Below are 19,949 nucleotides of genomic sequence, written 5' to 3'. Positions count from 1 at the left end.
GTCAGTGTAAGTGATACATGTGTATGGAACATGCTGTTGTCATGTGTGAAGATTGCCTTAGTGTGATAATTGAAGTAAAGATTAGTTTTTGTAGAATGTTATTGGTATTTTCATTGTAGTTCATATAGGAATTTATTTCTGTTGTTCTTTTATAGACTTTGTACACCAAAAAAGTCTGTTGAAAATTTTGATGCTTTTTTTATAAATACTCAATAAACATTAAAAATGCAAAAAAAAAAAATCAAGATGTGTTATGTGCATGTATCAACTCCCCACAAGGAATGTAATCATTATGTACTACAACTATGTACTAATAAAAAATAAAAACTGAAGAAAAATAAAGCACCCAGAGATGTGGAGTGAGAGAGATCAGAAGTTGGAGAAACAGACTAAGTACAGAAAGGGGAAAAAATAGAAATATGGTTAATTTCTTAACAGAAGCAAGGGAAGCTAGAAGACAGATTGTCAGGAGCAATGCTACATAATTTTAGGGTAAAATCATTTGGTTAGCGTAGTTCTCTCACCTACAGCCCAGCTATGGAATTCCGAGACATAACTCCATTTTGGCCTCTGGTCACAACTGAGACCTCAATGATCCGGTGATGCTGCGATTCTCCAGGACAAGAAACATCCTGGGAGCTGAAAACATCCTGGGAGGAATAAACATCTACTCAGTTCCTCATTGTTCTTGGACTGTTACCATCTTGTTTTACCCGGATGTACTGAACTCTCTGCAAGTCATTTGTTACATTTGTTTCTCCCGATGTACTGAGTACTGAATGAAAGGTGCGGTAAGCTGGGGGATTTAGTCTTTGCCGCCCAGAGCAGCACTGATCAGACCCAAAGCTCAGCGTCTTCTCAGTCTCATTTTTCTACCTTTCCTGTAATTCGCCTTGTGCTGCAGTGGCTCGCAGGAGACTAGAACTTACTGCAGAGGTTCTAGTAACATCCCCTTTTCCTGTTCCCTACAACAGATAACTTCAAAGTACTGGAATAAAATATTGTAAACCTAGTATTCTATACCCAGAAAAAAATATCTTTCAAAAATGAAAGAGGAGGGGCAGTCACCTGGGGCCGGTGGTGCAGGTGCCTCACAGTGACCTTGTGGTGGGCCGGGTAGGGTCCCTGAGTGGGACCTGGGACACGAGCTCTGTCCGGTGGTTTCTGCTGGCAGACTCTGGAGGAAGGTGCAGCCCGGAGCCCCGTGAGGAGCGCCAGTAACTCAACTTCCAGAGATAACCCACACCAGCCAAGGATAGCTTATATAGCATTTTGGCACAGCAAAATGAAATGCAAGGAACCAACAGTGACATAATTGAAGGCAGCAAAATCAAAATAAAATAGGATCACTGGTTAGGAAGACTCTATGGAGAGAATGGAAAATAAAGTGAAGCAGTTTTATTGTGTATTTTTCAACAGATCTTCTTGAAATTTAAAAATATGACATCTTTTTCTTCCGACAGCTGCTCTTTTCAGAACCAGTTACATCAAACAAATCAGCCTCCAGATGCTACTTTTCTGTTGTTCTTGATCATACTTGGGAAAATATTACTAAATATCCTCACACTAGGAATGAGAAGAACAAACAGCCATCAAAATTTTATGGAATGTTTTTGTGTTTCATTAGCATTTGTTGATTTTTTATTTTTGGTAAACATTTCCATTATATCCTATTTCAGGGATTTTGTACTTTTAGGTATTAGGTTTACTAAATATCATATCTGCCTCTTTGCTCAAATTACTTCCTTTACTTAGGGCTTTTTGCATTATCCAGTCTTCTTAATATCTTGTATAGATTATTGCCTGAATTTCTCTAAACTCACCAAGCTATCATCTAAATGTCAGAAGGCGTTTTACTTCTTTGCAGTAATTTTGATTTGGATTTCAGTCCTTGCTTATGTTTTGGGAGAACCAGGTATCTACCAAAGCCTGAAGGCACAGAATATTTCTTACCAATGTCCTGTCTATGTCAGCATTCAGAGTTACTGCCTGTCACTTTCCATGATGATAATTTTATTTATGGCTTTTATAACCTCTTGGTCAGAAGTTATTACCTTGGTACAGGCTATTCAAATACTTCCTATATGAATGAGCTTATCTTGTATTTTCCTTCTTCATACCTCCCGAGTTGCATTGTAAACTCTAAAAAAATACTCTTGCCCAAGCTCATTGTCTGTTTTCTTGGTACCTGGTTACCATTTGTACTGCTTCAGGTATTCATTCTTTTACTTAAAGTACAGATTCTTGCATATATTGAATTGAACATTCCCTGGTTGTATTTTGTCAACAGTTTTCTCATTGCCACCATTTGTTGGTTTAATTGTCACAAGCTTTATTTAAGAAATACCTTATTACCCATAGACCCATTTGTCAACTGGAAATGCTGCTTCATTCCACTTACAATGTATAATTTTGGACAAATTGAAAAGCCTATATCAATAATAATTTGTAGGGGGCCGGTGATTTAGCTCAGTGGTTCCACCGCCTGCCTCACAAGCAAAAGGACCCAAGTTCGATATCCGGTACCAAAAATAATAATAATAATAATAATAATAATTTGTTAATATGTTGCCATCTTAAAACTAAACCAGTTACAATAAAAATCATAATCTTAGAAACAGGAAAGAATGGTGAGTCAGGACATACCAAAAAGTGGCACTAAACTGAAGCTCTTTTTCCCCTCTAACCTTTTATACTCTTCCAGCATACTTTTGGGGTTATGATATAGTTTATTAAATAATGTTTTCTTTTAAAAACAAAATAATGCCAAGAAGTCCTTCTGCCTATTCAGGACTACAGTATAAATAAATTTGTTATTAATACAAAAACAAAAACAAAAGAGAGAGGAAAAAGAGAAAGCCATAGAAAATTTGTTGCCAACAGGCTAACACTATAAGCTTGATCCAGCTAATACCAGGTCATACAAGCTGATTTTTAAATATTTATGAATTTTGAAAACTAGCTGTTAAACTGTTGGTAGCTTGAAGTTGGTAACAGCGGCAGCATTTACACCAGGGAAATTGGCAAAGAGCAAATCAGAACTCTTTACTTCTCAGAGGGCAAGCGTAGCAGAGCACATCACTGACAACACCATTACGTCTTTCAAGCAGAAAGAAAGAGGCAACTGGTGGAAATTTAACACTCTGGGGAAATAACACTATGAAAAATAGTAAATACATGAATAAATAAAAATATTTTTCTCAATTTTAAAATCCCTTTCAAAGATAACCATTTAAAGCAAGAGTGACAGGCCAGGGATTTAGCTTAGCGGTTCCACCACCTGCCTCACAAGCAGAAGGACCCGAGTTCGATCCCGGGTACCAAAAATAAATAAATAAATAAAAAATAAAGCAAGAGTGACAAGTTTAATAGGGTTTATTATATATGTAGAAGTAAAATATATGATGACAGTTGCACAAAGACAGGAAGAACAAAACATAAGAATACTTTTGGAAGAATCTTACACTGCATTCAGTGTGGTGTGACATTATTTGAAATTTGTTTGTGTTGAGTTCAAATTGGATGTTGCAAACTACTATAATCACTTCAAAAAAGAGATATAGCTAAATAGACAAATAGTAGTGATAAAATTGAATCATTAAAGTAGTAAATTAATATCAAAGATGACCAAAAAAGGCAGGAACAGGGGAATCTAGAAGAGATGGAGCAAATAGAAAACAGTTGGCAAGATGATAGATTTAGACTCAGCTATATCATTGTTCCAATTAGACATGTGTGCTCTGCACATGTTAGTTAAAAGTCAGGACTTTTCAGATTGAATTTAAGCTATATAGTGCCTATAAGTAACCCACTCTAGATAGAAAGACATGGATAATTTGATAAGGTAAAGTTCAATGGTAGAGTGCTTGCTTAGCAAGCCTGAAGCTCTAGGCTCAATCTCCAGAATTGCAAAAAAAAAAAAAAAAAAAAAAAAGATTAAGACTAATCATGCCAATACTAATCATAAGAAAGCTGGATTAATTCTATTAATGTCAAAAAAAGTCAATTTTAAATCAAAAACATTGTACCAGGGATAAAAAGAATCTTTTTTGTAATGGTAAAGGAATAGAGGTATTAAAAAGACATAATAATCCTAAGTGTGTATGCATTAAAATGAGTTCATTCAAACACTTAAAAAACAAATAAACAGGGCCAGGGATTTAGCTCAGTGGCACCATGCCTGCCTCACAAGTAAGTGCAAGGTCCTTAGTTGGATAAATGGTACCAAAAAAGAAAGAAAGAATATTAATTCAACAAAAATTCTTCCGGAAAAGAGGGATATTTTTCTAATTTATTATCATATATGGTCAACATTAACTTGATATTAAAACCACACAAAGACATTATAAGAAGATAAAACTATAGACCTCTATCCCCCAGGATCACTGCTGTAAAAATCCTTAACAAAATGTTAGAAAATTTATCCATCAATATATAAAAAAGATCATGGCCAGGTGGGATTTATCTCAGAGATAGGTCCATTTTACATTAAAAATTCCAATCATTTAATTCATAATAGTAACAAGCTGTTATGGCTTGTGTCAGATGTTCCCCCAAAGCCTCTAAGGTCATAGGTGGGACTTTTCAAGCGTAGTTGGATCTATGGTGTGTAATACTAGAATTGTGTGATGCTTGGATTAAGGGTGTGTAATTACTAAAGTAACCCACTGATTGGTTTGTCATTGTTCTGTGTGTGGATATTGGGAAAGCCCACAATGGGTGTGGGTGGCACTACCCAAAGGCTCAGTAGCCTGGATGGATATAAAGGGATGGAAAGGAGGCAGGACTCTGCAGCTTCTTTGCTACTTTACTGCTTTGCTGTCTTTTGCCTTCCATGAACTGTTTCTCCTCTGTGGTGCCCCTCTGCCATGCCACCCTGCTTTGGAGGCAGCCAACTATGAACTAAAACCTCTACAAACTGAGCTACAATAAACCTTTCCTTCTTTAACTTTGAGTATCAGGTATTTTGTCTCAGCAACAAGAAAACTAAAACACAGGCTAAAAAATACACATGATTATCACAATAGTAGCTGAAAAAGCCTTTGACAAAATTCAGCATCCACTCATGACTTTAAAAATATGTACCTTATGGGATGATATCAGTAAGATGGCAGAATCGGAGTTTCTAGCATTTGTCTCCCCACAAAAAATTACCAATACGAACAACCATCCATGCACAAAATCACCTTCACAAGAGCTAAAGAATCCAGGTAAATGATTATAGTACCACAATGGAACACAAAAATTAAAAAAAAATTCACTGAAAAGGGTAGAAAAGGACAGTTTCATAACATCCATGTCACTCCTCCCTCAAATATATAGAATGCAGCTCAGAGATACCCTCTGGATAGTGAAGAATGAAGTGGGTACCTGATTTTATCACAGACTCTAGCAACAGGCTGACCTCAATGAACCTTAATACTAAGCCAGACCCAGTGGCCTAGGGTCTAGATCGGTCCCCATGTCACATACACCAAGCCAGCACCCACATGGATGATCCCCATTGCCCCACATTCCAGGCCCAACTCAGGGCCAGGTAGACCGCCATGATCCTGGCCTCTTGATTGACTCCCATGGACACAGGTTCCAGTTTTGCAACAGTGCCTGACTGGCCCCCATAGACTCCAGCTCCAGGCTAGTGCCCATGGACCTAGGTTTCAGATCCTCCCATGGACCCATGCATCAGTCTAGGCTCCATCCCTGGTCCCAAAGACCCAAGTCACCAGGCCCACCCTTTTCAATCCAAGCTCAGGCCAGCCACTGTAGACTCGGGCACCAGACTCACCCACCTACTTAACCAGACACCAGGTTTGCCCACCAAAGGACTCCAACAGAAAGACCATCAGTAGGTTCTACCAGCTAGCCTACCTAGAATATCTAGATAGGCTGACTTGTGGAAGACTTTCCCTGCCAAAGTCAGAGTATAAAGACTAGAGGGTTGCCTGTTTTCTTAAATAAGTAAATACCAGTGCAAGGCCACCAGAATTGGAAATAATCATGTAAAAATGGCACCACCAAAAGAGTAAAAAGAAATGTCCAGTAACTGACACTAAAAAATGGAAATTTATGAACCGCATGACAAAGAGATTCAAAACAATCATCTTCAAGAAGATCAGTGAGCTAAAAAAAAGAACAAATAGACTACTAAACAATATTGGGGAAACAAAACCTGAAACAAAATGAGAAATTCAATAAAGAAAAACTGTAAGAAAGAACAAAACAAATTTTAGAGTTGAAGAACATAATAATTGGAGGGAAAATTTTCAGACAGCTTTAGCAGCTGACTCAAACAGAATAAAGAGATTCAATAAGCTCAAAGATAGGTCATTTGAAATTATCTAGAGAAATAAAAAAAGGGGAAAAATGAGTTCAAAAAGCTAATGGGACCAAAGAGACACCATCAAGTGAACTAATAAACATGTTATGAGGGTCCAAGAAGGAACAGAGAAAAAGAAAGGAGTAGAAAAACTCAAAAAAGTAATAACACACTACTTTCCAAATATGAAGAAGAAAACACCCAGATCCATGAAACTCAAAGAACTTCAAATAGATTAAACTCAAAGAGCTCTTCACCAAGATGCACTAAAATAAAAATCCTGAAAATAAAAGAATTTTGAAAGCCTCAAAAGCCACATGCAGGGAGACCCTCATGAAACTATCAACAATTTTCTGAGTATAAACCTTGTAGGGCAGGAGAGGGGGAGGGGAGGAAGGAGGAAGAAGAAGAAGAAAGAGAAGGAGAAGGAGGACAAGAAGAAGCAGAGGAGAGGGGAGGGGGAGAAGAAAAGAGAAGGGAAGAGAAGGGAAGGAAGGGAAGGAAGGGAAAGAGAGAGAAAACAACCCTCTCAACCAAGATACCTAGCAAAACTGTTACCAGAAATGAAGAAATGATATAAAGCCTTTCCAGGCAAATAAAAGCTAAGGGATTTCATCACTACTGGACTTGCTTTACAGGACATGCTAAATGGAGTTCTTCAAGTTGAAATAGAAAGATGTTAACAACATGCAAACATAGGAAAATATAAAGTTAACTGTAAGGTTAGAATATAGTGAATTTATGGGGCCGGGGATTTAGCTCAGTGGTTCCGTCGCCTGCCCTGCAAGTGCAAGGACCCGAGTTCAATCCCTGGTACCAAAAAAAAAAAAAAAAAAGAAAGAAGAATATAGTGAATTCATAATACTCTAATATTGTAAAGAGGGCATGTATATCGCTTTTAACTCTAGTATAAAATTAAGTGACAAAATATTTTAAAAGATTATAGCTACAATAATTTGTTAATTGGTGTATAATATAAAGATATAAATTGTGACATCAATAACATAAAATGTGGGGGGGGTTGAAGTGTCAAATTCTGTTTGTGGTTGAAGGTAAGTTGTTATTAGCCTATGGTAATTATGCAGAAAAAGCCTATGGTAGATACACAAAAGATAGAGAAGGAATCAAAGCATATCATTACAAAAAGTCATCAGATCAGAAAGGAAGACAGCAGAATTCACCTTAGCCACCTGTAGATATTGCTGGGTTCACAGGGGAAGCAAGCCCCGCTCCCTGGAGCAAGAACACACATGTGACATTTCCTGGATGTGTATATCATCATCTGTTGGGATGCCCTTGACCAAAGATGCAGATTTCTAAGTAAAAATTTAAGGCAGATCCAGAAGATACTAAAGACAGAGCATCTCAGTTATTGGATGTTCCCGAAGTAGACGAAAGTGACAAAGGCTCAGGAGTCACTATCACTGGAGGATGTGGCTGTGAGGTTCACTTGGGAGGAGTGGCAGCTCCTGGACCCTGCTCAGAAGGACCTCTACTGAGATGTGATGCTGGAGAACTACAGCAACCTGGTGTCGGTGGGTGAGGACAGCTGCCCCATGTCACTCGGAGGGTGCCCCATCAGTGGCCTTTTCTTTCTCAGCTTCTGGAAGCTTTGTATTTCAAGCCAGCAGGCCAGATGTCCTCTCCATGTTGGAACGAGGAGAGCCACTGTGGACATTAGAAGATGAAATCCACAATCAAGCCCATCTGGGACATACCGTTGACCGCCCTCTGCCATATGAGAACACAGCAAGAAGACACCACAGATTCTCCCTGTTTAACAACAGAGTTCCATTTATGCAACTAGGTTGTTAAATGAATCGGTTGCTAAATGAGGAATTGTACATACTGTAGTATGTACATTACAGTATTCGGAACAAAGAATTACAAAGGCAAAGCTCATTACCCACCATAGAACTCATACAGGACAGAAACCCTATGGATGTGATGAGTGTAAAAAAGCCTACTCCTACATGTCTTGCCTTGTTAAACTTAAGAGAACACACAACAGGGAGAAATGCATTGATTCAATGAAGGTAGAAAATTCTACAGTGAGTCACACCTTATGGGACAGTAGTACACTCCTGCAAAGGAGAAACCCTGTTGATGTAACTGTGCAAATACCTTCTGTGACCCCTGATAGGGCAAACATCAGTGGGCTCCTAGCAAATAGGAGTGTGGTCCCTGTGGGACAACCAATGGCCAGATATCCACCCTCAGGAGAAAATAGAGGATTTGCACCAGAGAGAAACCTTATGAATGTAGTGAATGTGGTTGTGCCTCCAGTTGTTAATTATGTATTATTTTATGTCACAAACATGTAGGGGAAAAAACCCACCCGTATATTCAATGTGGAAAAGCCTTGCTGAATATTTGCTTAAGTGTCACCTTTGAAATCCTATGAATAGAGAAGCTAGGAAAGCTTCTTCTGAAATAATGGACCTTATTGTGAATAATCACCATGGATTATCACGGAGCATGTAATGATGTAACGATTGTGAGGAAACCTCTGCCCTTAAGAGGTGGTGTTACATACTGGAGAGAATCTGGGAAGGTAGGACCTGGCAGGGCCTAAAGTGGCATCTTCTGCCTTTCTCATTAGCAGATAAAATCATACAGAAAAAGCAGTGAACACACTAACTGTGGAGTGCCTTTAGTAAAAATATTACGGTAACTTTGAAGCAAACAAGTCCTGTGAAAGGAAGAATGTTTAAGCTTTCTGTTCATTTCCAACCTCATACTGGACAGGATACCTTGAAACATATCCCTATATACGATGTTAGTGATTCCATAATTAAAAGAGCCTCAGGGACTGGGAGTACAGCTCTAATGCAGCACTTGCCCTTGCCCACTATGCCCAAAGCCCTATATTTGATCCCCAGAACTGGAAAAATAAATAAGCCTCTGCTTCATATTAAAACAAAACAAAACAAAAAATGAAAGGAAGATAGCAATAGGAGAAGTCCTTAACCTACCAATAGGTTTACCTTCATAGGTAAATGGATTAAATTCTCCAATCAAAAGACATGGAGGAGGGATCAGGGATTTAGCTCAGTGGTTCCAGAGCCTGCCTCGAAAGCACAAGGTCCTGAGTTCGATCCCTGGTACAAAAAAAAAAGACATGGAGAAAGGGCCAGGGGGTTAGCTCAGTGGTGCTGCCGCCTGCCTCACAATGCAAGGTTCCAAGCTTGATCCCCTGTACCAAAAAGAAAAAAAGACACAGAGCAGTTGAATAGATTTTTTTAAAAGTCCAATTTTATAATATCTAGAAGACACTTCAGCTTTAATAATACACATATGCTGAAAGTGAAGGATAGATTGTCAATTGTTAGTGTATAGAAACAATTGATTTTTGTATGTTGATTTTGTATCTTATAATTTTGCTGAATTTTTTATTAGTTTTAATAATTTTCTGTGGTGTTTTGAGACAGGGTCTCACACTATGCAGTTTAGGATGGCTGTGAACTCACTGTGTATCCCAGGCAGGTGTGGAACTCACAGTGATCCTCCTACCTCAGCCTCCTGAGTGCTAGGATTACAGGCATGCACCACTACACCCAGGTCTAGTGTTTTTTTGGTTTTTTTCCAGTACCAAGGATCTAATTTAGGTCCTTGTGTTTTCAAGGCAGGAGCGTTGCCACTGAGCTAAATCCCCGGCCCTCACCCAGCTCTAGTTTTAACAATTCTTTGGTGGCATTTTTAGAGTTTTCTGCGTACAAGATCATGTTATCAAGAAGCAAAGATAATTTCACTTCTCTGTTTGGATTTGGATGTCTTTCAATTCCTTTTCCATTTAATTCCTAGGCTAGGACTTCCAGTGCTGTACTGAATAAAAGTGACCAGAACAGGCACCCTACTCTGACTCTAGCTTTTTACTCTAGCTAACAACACTGTACAGTATAGCTAAACATTTGTTAAGAGGACAGATTTCATTTTATGTGGGGTATTTTTTTTTAACACAATAAAAACAGTGGCTGGAGTAGAGCACTTACCTACCATGTAAAAGGCTTGAGTTCAATCCCTAGTACTGGAAACGGGGGGAGGGAGAGGGAGAGTCTGATGGTTTTGATATAAAAATAGACATATAGATAAAAAATAGAACAAAGAGTCTACAAATAGACCCACAAATACAAGCTCAATTGATTTTTTTAAATGTTCAGTTGATCTTTGACAGGGATACCAAAGTAATTCAATAAGGTAAGAAAAATTTTTTCAGTGAATGCTGCTGAAACAACTGGAGACCCACAATGAGAAAAAAATTTTTAAAGAATCCTGATCATTACATCATGCAACAAAAAAATAAAACTGGTAAAACATCTAAATATAAGAAATAAAACTATAAAAATTCTAAAAGAAAAGTTGGGATTAATTCTTAATGATCAAAGGCTTGGAAATATTTTTAAGTATGATCCCAAAAGCAAAACTTACTTTAAAAATTAACAAAATGGGCTTCACCAAAATTAAAAACATTTGCTCTACAAAAAGCACTGCTAAGAAAGCCAGGTGTGGTGGCACACACCTGTAGTTCCAGCACTCAGGAAGCTGAGGCAGGAGGATTATCACAAGTTCAAGGCCAGCCTGGGCTACATAGTGAGTTCAAGTCCAGCCTGAGCTACATAGTGAGACCCTGTCTCAAAAGAAAAAAAAAGTACTGCTAAGAAAATGAAAGGCAAGTCACAAACTGGGCAAAAATGTTTTTCAAACATATGTCCAACAAAAGACCTGTCATACCTGTGATACATAAAGAATGGCTATAATTCAGCTGGGCACAGTGGCACAAGCTGTAATCTCAGCTACTTAGGAGGCTGAAGGCAGAGAATCATGAGTTGGAGGCCAGCCTGGGTAATTTAGCAAGACCTTGTCTCAAAAAATAAAAAGGGCTAGGGAGGTAGCTTGGTAGTAGAGCATTCCTGTGTGCCAACCTCAGTACAAAAGAATTGCTATAATTCAATATTAGGAAGACAAACAACTCAATTAAAAAATGGGCTCCTGAGTCTATCTAATTATATGAACTATTAAATGCCTTTTTCTGTCTAAGAAAGTTTAGGTTGAATTTCTGTTCCTTATATTGAAATGAGTCCTGAGTAATACATATCTATACTGTGGGGTCATACTAGAAAAGCACTGGATTATACACCTATTAGCACACATATTAACTGGGTGCCTTTGGGACTTCTTTTAAAGCTCTGGGCCTAGGTTTCTTATCTTGTAAAAGTGATTGTATTGGAATGATAGTTTCCCAGGAGAGTTGCACAAAACTAAAGGCACCACAGTGACCTCAATAGGAAATGAAGAGGAAGTACAGCCCATTCCTTAACTAGACTGGAAGTAAACCCCCATAATGTGTTTTTTTTGGGGGGGGTACCGGGGATCGAACTCAGGTCCTTGCGTTTGCACAGCAGGTGGCGAAACCACTGAGCTAAATCCCCGGCCCCCCCTAATGTATTTTAAACACAGGAATTACACATAGAGCTTGATGTGGAAAAAATAAAAATTCCTTTGCCTAAAGCAAGAAACTTCTGAGATATCCTCTATTTCCAAAATATCAATATTCAATGTTGATTTCTAAGGGACAGCGTAGCATTGGGCTTTGTGTTACAATTCATCAGACTGCCTGGGGTCTGGATGCAGTCCCACCTCTTACTAACTGTGTGACCGTGAGCAAGTTTCTCTGTTCTTCTCTGTTCTGTTTCTCTGTTCTTCATCAGTAAAATGGGAACGATAATAGTGTCTGCCTCAAAGGGTTGTAATGCAATATATGTGAATACCTAACAGCTTCTGGTACCTACTCAATAACTATTACCAGGGGCCAGGGATTTAGCTCAGTGGCACCACGCCTGCTTCGCAAGCACAAGGCCCTGAGTTCAATCCCTGATACGGGGAAAAGAAATAACTGTTAGCAATGAGGAAGGTATTAAAAGACCTGCAGTGTTTCAGTAAGCCTGACTTGTGGTTTGCCTTTGTCTGCTCCCCCAAGAAGGGAGCTGGAAAAAGAATGGAAACTCAAACCAGGTTCCCTGTATTTGTATCAATAGGTTGAGGGCAGTGAAAACCTTGGTCTTTGTTCTTTGCTTTTTTAATATAATCATTCTTTCCACTAAAAAGTAACCTAAATAATAATAAATTGTTGAATGTAGTTGAAAAAGGCTTTTTTCCTGATTATATTAATAGTATATATGCATTACTAAAAATTTAGAAAATTAATGAAAAAGAAAACATAAAACCACTTGTAAACCTGTTGCTAAGAAATACAAGATATTAACATTCTGATTACTTCATATTTTATTTTGGTGTTATTTTCTTACAAATTTTCTTTTAAAGCATTTAAAATGAATGTGGAAATGCACATTAAAAGCTTTATTTTATATATATACCAGTTTGTGTGTAGTTTTATATCCTTTTCTCAAATAAGGTTGTGTTGTGGATAATTTTTCATTTCATCATATGGATCCACCATCATTTATTTGACAAATTACCAGTAATTGGACCTTTTATTTATTTTTAGGTTGGATCAGTATAAATAATGCCCTTATAAACATTGTTGGATGTCAATCTTGAAAGATAATCTGATTAGGATGCCTTGGATGATATTCCTTAGAGGAAGAATTTTTAAGTTAAAGTACGTGATCATTTATAAGGCTCCTGATATACAGAAATAGTCTTCCAGAAGATTTGCGTCAATTTAAACACTGACCAGAAGGGTGGTGTCTATAATAGGTGTTGTTGGAAGTTATGAATGTTGATTTTTATTACAGGCTGTACAATGAGGAGGCAACTTGCTGAATGTAATGTACTTGTTTGAGAAATTGGACTAAATTAATCATTTTTCTAGGAGTGTTTTTCTTTAAAGTTAATGAAACTAGGCTCTTAGGACCCAATACAGATCACAGATTCTTTTTGAGCCTTAAAGTTTACTAACTTTGTTTTAAAAATCACTCCCATAAGATCATAAAATGACAAGTCTGTCACATCACAGAGTGATTCAGACTCTATATATAAAGTCATGATGTTTACTAGCTAGAAAATAAGGAAAACATTTTATCAGTATTTTAATTCCCACATACGACCTGGGTTTCATGCCATACTTTATGAAGGACTAACATCATCTAAATGGTGTGATCAAAAGAATTCTCTGCTGATTTTGCTCTGGTTGTAAAACAATGCTCTCTGGTTCAGATCAGTGGTCTGTGATTTATCAAATACGAGCATTGAAATTTAAGAGTGAAAAATTTTAAAAATAATTTTTACTTGTCTATCATTCAAGCCCTGGAAACCCTTAAGTAGGAAAATGTTGCGAGGGTGCAAATCTGTGACTAGAACATCAAGGCATGAAAATGGCACCATCTAGAATTTCAAATCATTTTTTAAGCCTCGGTGTAAATTTCCTGGAGCTATTGCTTGCCCTGACTGACATTCTGTTACTTCATGAGACCTTAATGTACAACTGATGTGATTGTTTCTTGGCTTCCTTCTTCATGTATTTTCACCAACATTACCTGTTTTTCCTAACCTGAAGGAAACTAGCAGAGAAATGAATCTGATCATTCTCCACCCTAACTAAGAATCTGGCTACTCTTCAACACAACGAGCAGACACCTGACAATCTAGACCTTGCTGTTCCATCCTGAGTGCTTCAACCTCCTTCATCCTTCTCTCTATTCACATTGCTCTTCTCGCTATTCTCCAGACCCACTTGGACCTTCCAGTCTCTAGAGCTGCATCAGCTGTGTCCCCCAGAAGAGTCTTCCTCTTTTGTTCATCTGCTAAACTTTAGACATCAGTGAGATTTACCTACACAGTTCTGGTTCATAAATGCTAAGACCAAGATTCTCATTTTGTTAGGTTCTTTTGGTTGTAAGGAATAGAAATTCTTTCAAGCTACTCACATAATACTGTTTGTTATTAGCATGTCCAAAGGAGTAACTCACAGGTAAAGAACCTCAAGGAAACATGGAGCAGTCCCTGATCAAGATTCAAGACAGGTCCAGGGACAGAATACTTTATCACCTACAATTATAAGACCTAAAGATCCCCATCCTTGTGCTCTGTTGTTACAGTGCACCTTGTCTTGCTGGCTCTGTGCATTTTAGGGTATCATCATTTTCTTCTCCCTACCTACACATGGCTCTTTCTATGACCATCCCTTCAAACTTGCCTGATATGGTTCCTGGGCAGTTTTCAGACCAGATCATCTCACAGATATGTACCCAACCCCTAGTTCAGTTATCTTTGGTGGCTGCCTATGCTAGTTCATTCCAGTGGCCACATTGGTTCAACCTCTGCTTCCTACAACAGGAGAATGATGGAGTGGGGTGGGGGTGCCTTTATAAAGAGATAAAAAGTAAGCTGTGAATCTTGTCAGATAATTCTGGTGCACCAAGTTCCTAACTTTGGCCCTAAGAGTATTACTTTTGTGGACTACAGTTCTTTTTGGCTTTATATGTTGTGAGGGAGAGGATTTACAATGATTCTCCAAACACTATCCTGAATCAATATCAGAGACATTTTTGAAACTTATTTTACCTATTTCCAGATCAATAGTCTGCTGCCCACAATCCACTCAATCCCCAGCCCATTAAATGGGCTGGTCTGCTTGCACAAACACATACAAAGCTGCATTAGGCCACAGAAATAAATAAAGCTTTCCAGCGACCCTTCCCTCCAGCTTGCCTTCCATAACCCCCTGACTGCATTCCCCAGCTCCTGCTACCTTCCCGGGACCAGCTTCCTCTTCCCCATGATCCAGTCTGCTGTGGCTCAGTGTGTGTAACGTAGGGGAAGCCACTGCTGCTAGCCATGACCCACATGTCCAGCACACTTTCAACTCCATTTCTTTCCCTCAGCCCTTACAGGAGGCAGTTCATAATGCAGGGAAAAGTAGAGGGTTGCCTTTAATGGGCTTTGGTTTGGACTATGGCCAAGGAGCCAATATAGTCTACTTATTTCAGAGATATGCTATGAGGACTAAATAAGATAACATATATAAGTGCTTTGAATAGTATCTGCACTTATTATCATATTTCAGAATTTGGAATCCTCTTGACAGTCTCCTGAGTTGCTCATCCTTTCAGAGCAGAATCTATTCTGTCACATAGTCCAATTTATGCAGAGTAGTTACATTCCCAAGAGGTGAATGAGACGTTTCATTTAGAAAAAGCATTACTAATAATAGCTAGCATTTATTGAGTTTATTAAATATTACACACTATACCAAGTGCTTTGTAAATTTTACCTAAATTAGCTTCCATGAAGTAGGTACCATCATTAGTCCTACATCAAGAGCAATTCTACATAAATTTGGGGGGAAAATCATTTTATAATTAAAGTATGACTATAGCTGACTAAGGTTCAACCTCACCTTGCATTCAGAAACATAACTCTGTTTTGCCTCCAGTCACAGCTGAGGCCTCAAGGGTCCCATGATGCTGCGGCACTCAATGGCAAGATGGCATCAGCTGAGACATCCTGGTTCTTTGAGAACTGAGTAGTAATACAAAAGAGAAAGGATTCCCCTGGGGAGAGTCTAATTCCTTGTCAAACATAACTCATCCCACTCACCATTGTAAGAATGCTCCCCGTATAGTCCTCCTCAACAGAAGAACCTCATGACTTAAGATTTTCATCAGCTCCTGATGTACTTTGACCACCACCCGCTACATCATCTGGAGGGAGCACTCCAGTTATTGTGTGTACCCAATAAATAGTGGCTAGCCCGGATAGTCTTTGTCTTTGCCCACTTTGAGGCACTGACCTCCTGGCCCCCCATATACTTTGAAATTACTCAAGTTTCTGTTGTCTGTTTTTCTTTAGCCCTTGCTGTCCCCCCTTTCTAGGTAGTAGGAGGATTGATTGCTCTCTGATATTTGGCACCCAACCAGGGGCTTGAACCCACGACCCTGGGATTAAGAGTTCCATGTTCAGGCTGAGGATTTAGCTCAGTGGTGCCACAGCCTGCCTCACAGGCCCAAGGTCCTGAGTTTGATCCCCGGTATCAAAAAAAAAAGTCCCATGCTCTACCAACTGAGCAATATATTCTCCAGGCTCAATTACCCAATATCCATTGTCTGTACAAAGACCTGAATCTCATTCACATAATCTCTATCAATAATACTAGGCATAACAGTGAGACCTTTTAAATCTAAAGAAGCCTTTCCTATAATCAGTCCAATAGTATTTTTAGGTGGAGGTCCCCAAATCCCAGTGGGAATGGCAACTAGCTTGTTGCCCCCAATGAGATTTACCTTTTGAGTCACTGGCATATCTAGTACTGCGCTCCCTGAAGTTCCTCGAGTGAGGGAGGCAATGTTCCTCCAGGGATCCAAGCCTGTTGTCAGGTCTGGACTGGGCAAGTCTGACTGAGGTTTTGACCAGCAGTCAGACTGAAGGCCTGATTCCTCTTTGGGGTCACCCTTAGTATTTAGGGGGCCTGGGGTTGAGCTCCCTTTCCGTTTCCCAACAGAGGAGTCCCATCTCTATACTATTTAGATCAACAATGTTTAGCCCAATGCTTACCCCTTTCACATCTTGGGCAAAGACCTGGTTCAGCCTTATTATTTTCCAAATTAGGATTAGTGGAAGTTCCAAAGGGTTAGAGCTATTACCTTGGCTTGCAGACATACATTGTCGGTGAAGAGCCCTACTTTAGTGATGAGAAAATAAGGCACAGAGAGAATAAGTAATTAACTCAAAGTCCCTTGGTCAGTAAATATTACACTCAGTGTTCAAACCAGGCAGTCTATTCTGGGGTCTTAACTTTTTCCCACTAACCATGCTGTCTCCAATGAAAATAGCCATAATGTTTAAGCAGGAAACTACCTTGGAAATTCATGTACCTCACCTTATTACTTTGTAGATGGAGAAACACAGGTCCAAGCAAGTGACTTGCCCTAAACTGTAAATTTGTTAGAAGCACAGGGCTAGAACCTAGGCCACTGCTTTCATTTCAAATCCCACATTGTAAGTTTACATCTCTTATACTACCTTTATTGGCATCTGCAGAAGTACCATCTTCAGATAATAATGAAAAAGCAGGTGCATTTTGTTTGAGGGGATTGTTTCTTCTTCTCATTTATCAAAGCAAGCTTCCACATTTAGATGTCTCTCAAAACTTGGAGAAATTACATAACCTCTTCCAAATGATTTCTAGATTTTGAACCTCAGGGAACAACAAAATTTCAAAAAAAAACTTAAGGGAGATGTAGAATTAATTGCTAACATTTTGGTTTTATGGGCAGAGCTTTTTAAAAATCTGTGGACAAAAAAATAGAAACTAAAAATAAACAACTGTCTAAAATGCTACCATCTGGGGCTCAGTGGTAGAGTGCATGGTTAGCATACACAAGGCCTTGGGTTTAATCCTCAGCACCAAAATATCAATAAAACACTACCATCATTCTATCAAAGAAAGACTAGTTCAACACCAAAATATTTAGAAGACTATAATCTTTTTTTTTTTTTTTTTTTTGGTGGTACCAGGGATTGAACTCAGGACCTTGAGATAAATCCACTGAGCTAAATCCCAGGCCTGAGAAGACTATATCTTAGAATAAAGGATAAGTAATTTAAAACAAATAAAAGTTATGTATGGAAAGACTAAAAACAACTGTCCAAATTGTTTCCATTTCATCATGAACCAGCAGAAATTTCCATCATGAATTGGCATTTGAGAATCTCCTGCAGAAACTTTCTCTCCACCTCCAGCTCTTAAGCACTGTGACTTTAAGCATGATTTTCCCATTTGTAATTATTTTAGAGGTTTCTAGTTGTTGGATCTTTGTAAATTAATCCTTTCTAAGCTTATCTTTAAAGGCTTTGTTACACTGTGCATGGAATGAATATTGAAGATTTTACAGTGAGAATAGTAATCTGTGGACACAGAATTACAGTATCGGTACCGCCTCATAACACTTCGCAAGGCTCCAGTCTCCCTCACACCCACCCCTTGGAAACAGAACAGTGATTCTGATTTCTTCCCAGACTCTGTCAGATCATGGGGCTCAGGCTTAAGCTGCAGCTGGAGATTTGATTTTATTTTTTAAATTAGTTTTTATTGGTATATTTTTGACATATATAATGATCACATTCATCATAGGGAATGATATACATAGTATATATTAATTCTTTTTTTCCCATTCCCTTCCCACTCACAAAACTTTTTTCCATTGTTTCCCTTCCATTCTTTTTTAGTTTTTAAATCCCTATTCCCTTCCTTCCCTCCTCCCTCCCTCTCCCTTGTTCTTCCCATTTGAACATTTTCTTCTTTTTTTTCATTTTTTAAATTTTATTGGTACATTTTAGATATACAATATAATGACATTCATCATTGGAAATTTGCACCTTTACATAATCTGAACATAATCTGAACATTTTCTTCTTACTTACCAATATCTACCCTCTATTTTGGTCCTTATTTACCCTTTGGTTTCTCATACAAGAGAAACAATGTGGTATTTAAACATGTGTATGTGATTTATTTCACTTAAAACGGTGCATCCATTTACCTAGAAGTGCCTTAAGTTTATCCTTCTTTACAGCAGAATAGTACTCCCTTGCATATACAAAACACATTTTCTTTATCCATTCACAGGTTGATGGGCATATGGGCTGTTTTCAAGATTTAGCTATTATAAATCGTGTGCAGCTGGAGATTTTATTTGTCTACTGAGAGCCCTCTGAGATCTGAATCCTTCTCTGTAGGATCAAACTAGTGCATTTTTCAACCTTTCCACCTAGAAAAGATCATGAAGGAAGAAATATCTGATCCTATGTCACCACCTGGAGGAGGGGCAGAAATCTTTAAAGGTGCTCTTTGCAGATTAAATTTCTTTGTTTTGTACTTCAGGCTGCGAGTCACACCTATGTGTGTGTTTGGGAGGGAGGTGGGGATAGAGAGGGAAGGTCAGAGGACAGCTGGACAAGAGCCTAAAAGCATTAAGGCCAGAGGTTTGTCCACTCGTTTGCCTCTGCATCTCTAGTAATTTGCTGGACCACAAGTGCTGTAGAATAGATAGAATTTTCAGCACACTAGTTTAAAACAACAATCATTTATCCTGTGACCACTAGTGTCAGGCACTCTGATTGATGCTTTACCAAAATTCTAATTCTCGCTATGACTCCATTTGGTAAGTGCATCATTATATGAACAAGGAAACTGAGACACAAAGTAGTAAACTTGGCAAAAGTCACAGAACTAGTTCAAATGACTGAACCAAATAGTCTTTCCAGTGTGCTAAACTGTAGAATCTGCAGATTAACAAACTTCGGAAAAAAGAGGGGAGAGGCAGCTGGCATCTCCTCCCAGGGCTTCATATATTCTTATTTCCAGTTAAGTCTCTGCACAGGCAGAGAGGCCGAGGACAGACTTGCCTCTTAGACTCTAGATATTTAAGAAATGAGAAGCAGAGTCCAGACCAAGATCAGCTCTCTGGACTGCTGTCCGGTGCTCTCTCAGCCTTAGAAACAAGCAAACATAGTGAAACTCACCGTACCAGTTATTTCAGGCAAGCTCTACAACCACGAGCACAACCACAAATATCAGCACCTTAGTAAGGAACTATTTCTCACTTCAGCAATGTAGTGGATCTTCCTTCCTTCATCTCTTGGCTGCCTCCTTTGGTGTCCTTTGTGTCCTATT

At 38.7% G+C, this 19,949-nt stretch overlaps 1 pseudogene; it reads left to right on the top strand.

Annotated features, from left to right (window-relative positions):
* Positions 1-1,440: 1,440 nt before the first annotated feature.
* LOC101700856 (putative G protein-coupled receptor 160) lies at positions 1,441-2,468 on the top strand (annotated as a pseudogene).
* The last annotated feature ends 17,481 nt before the right edge of the window (positions 2,469-19,949 follow it).

This window comes from Heterocephalus glaber, unplaced genomic scaffold, assembly GCF_053883595.1.
Source record: "Heterocephalus glaber isolate CG9 unplaced genomic scaffold, H.glaber_assembly_v1.0 deba00001442, whole genome shotgun sequence".
Classification (NCBI taxonomy): domain Eukaryota; kingdom Metazoa; phylum Chordata; class Mammalia; order Rodentia; family Bathyergidae; genus Heterocephalus; species Heterocephalus glaber.
The sequence above is the reverse complement of the archived record's forward strand: the minus strand, read 5'-3'. Positions and strand labels throughout refer to the sequence as shown.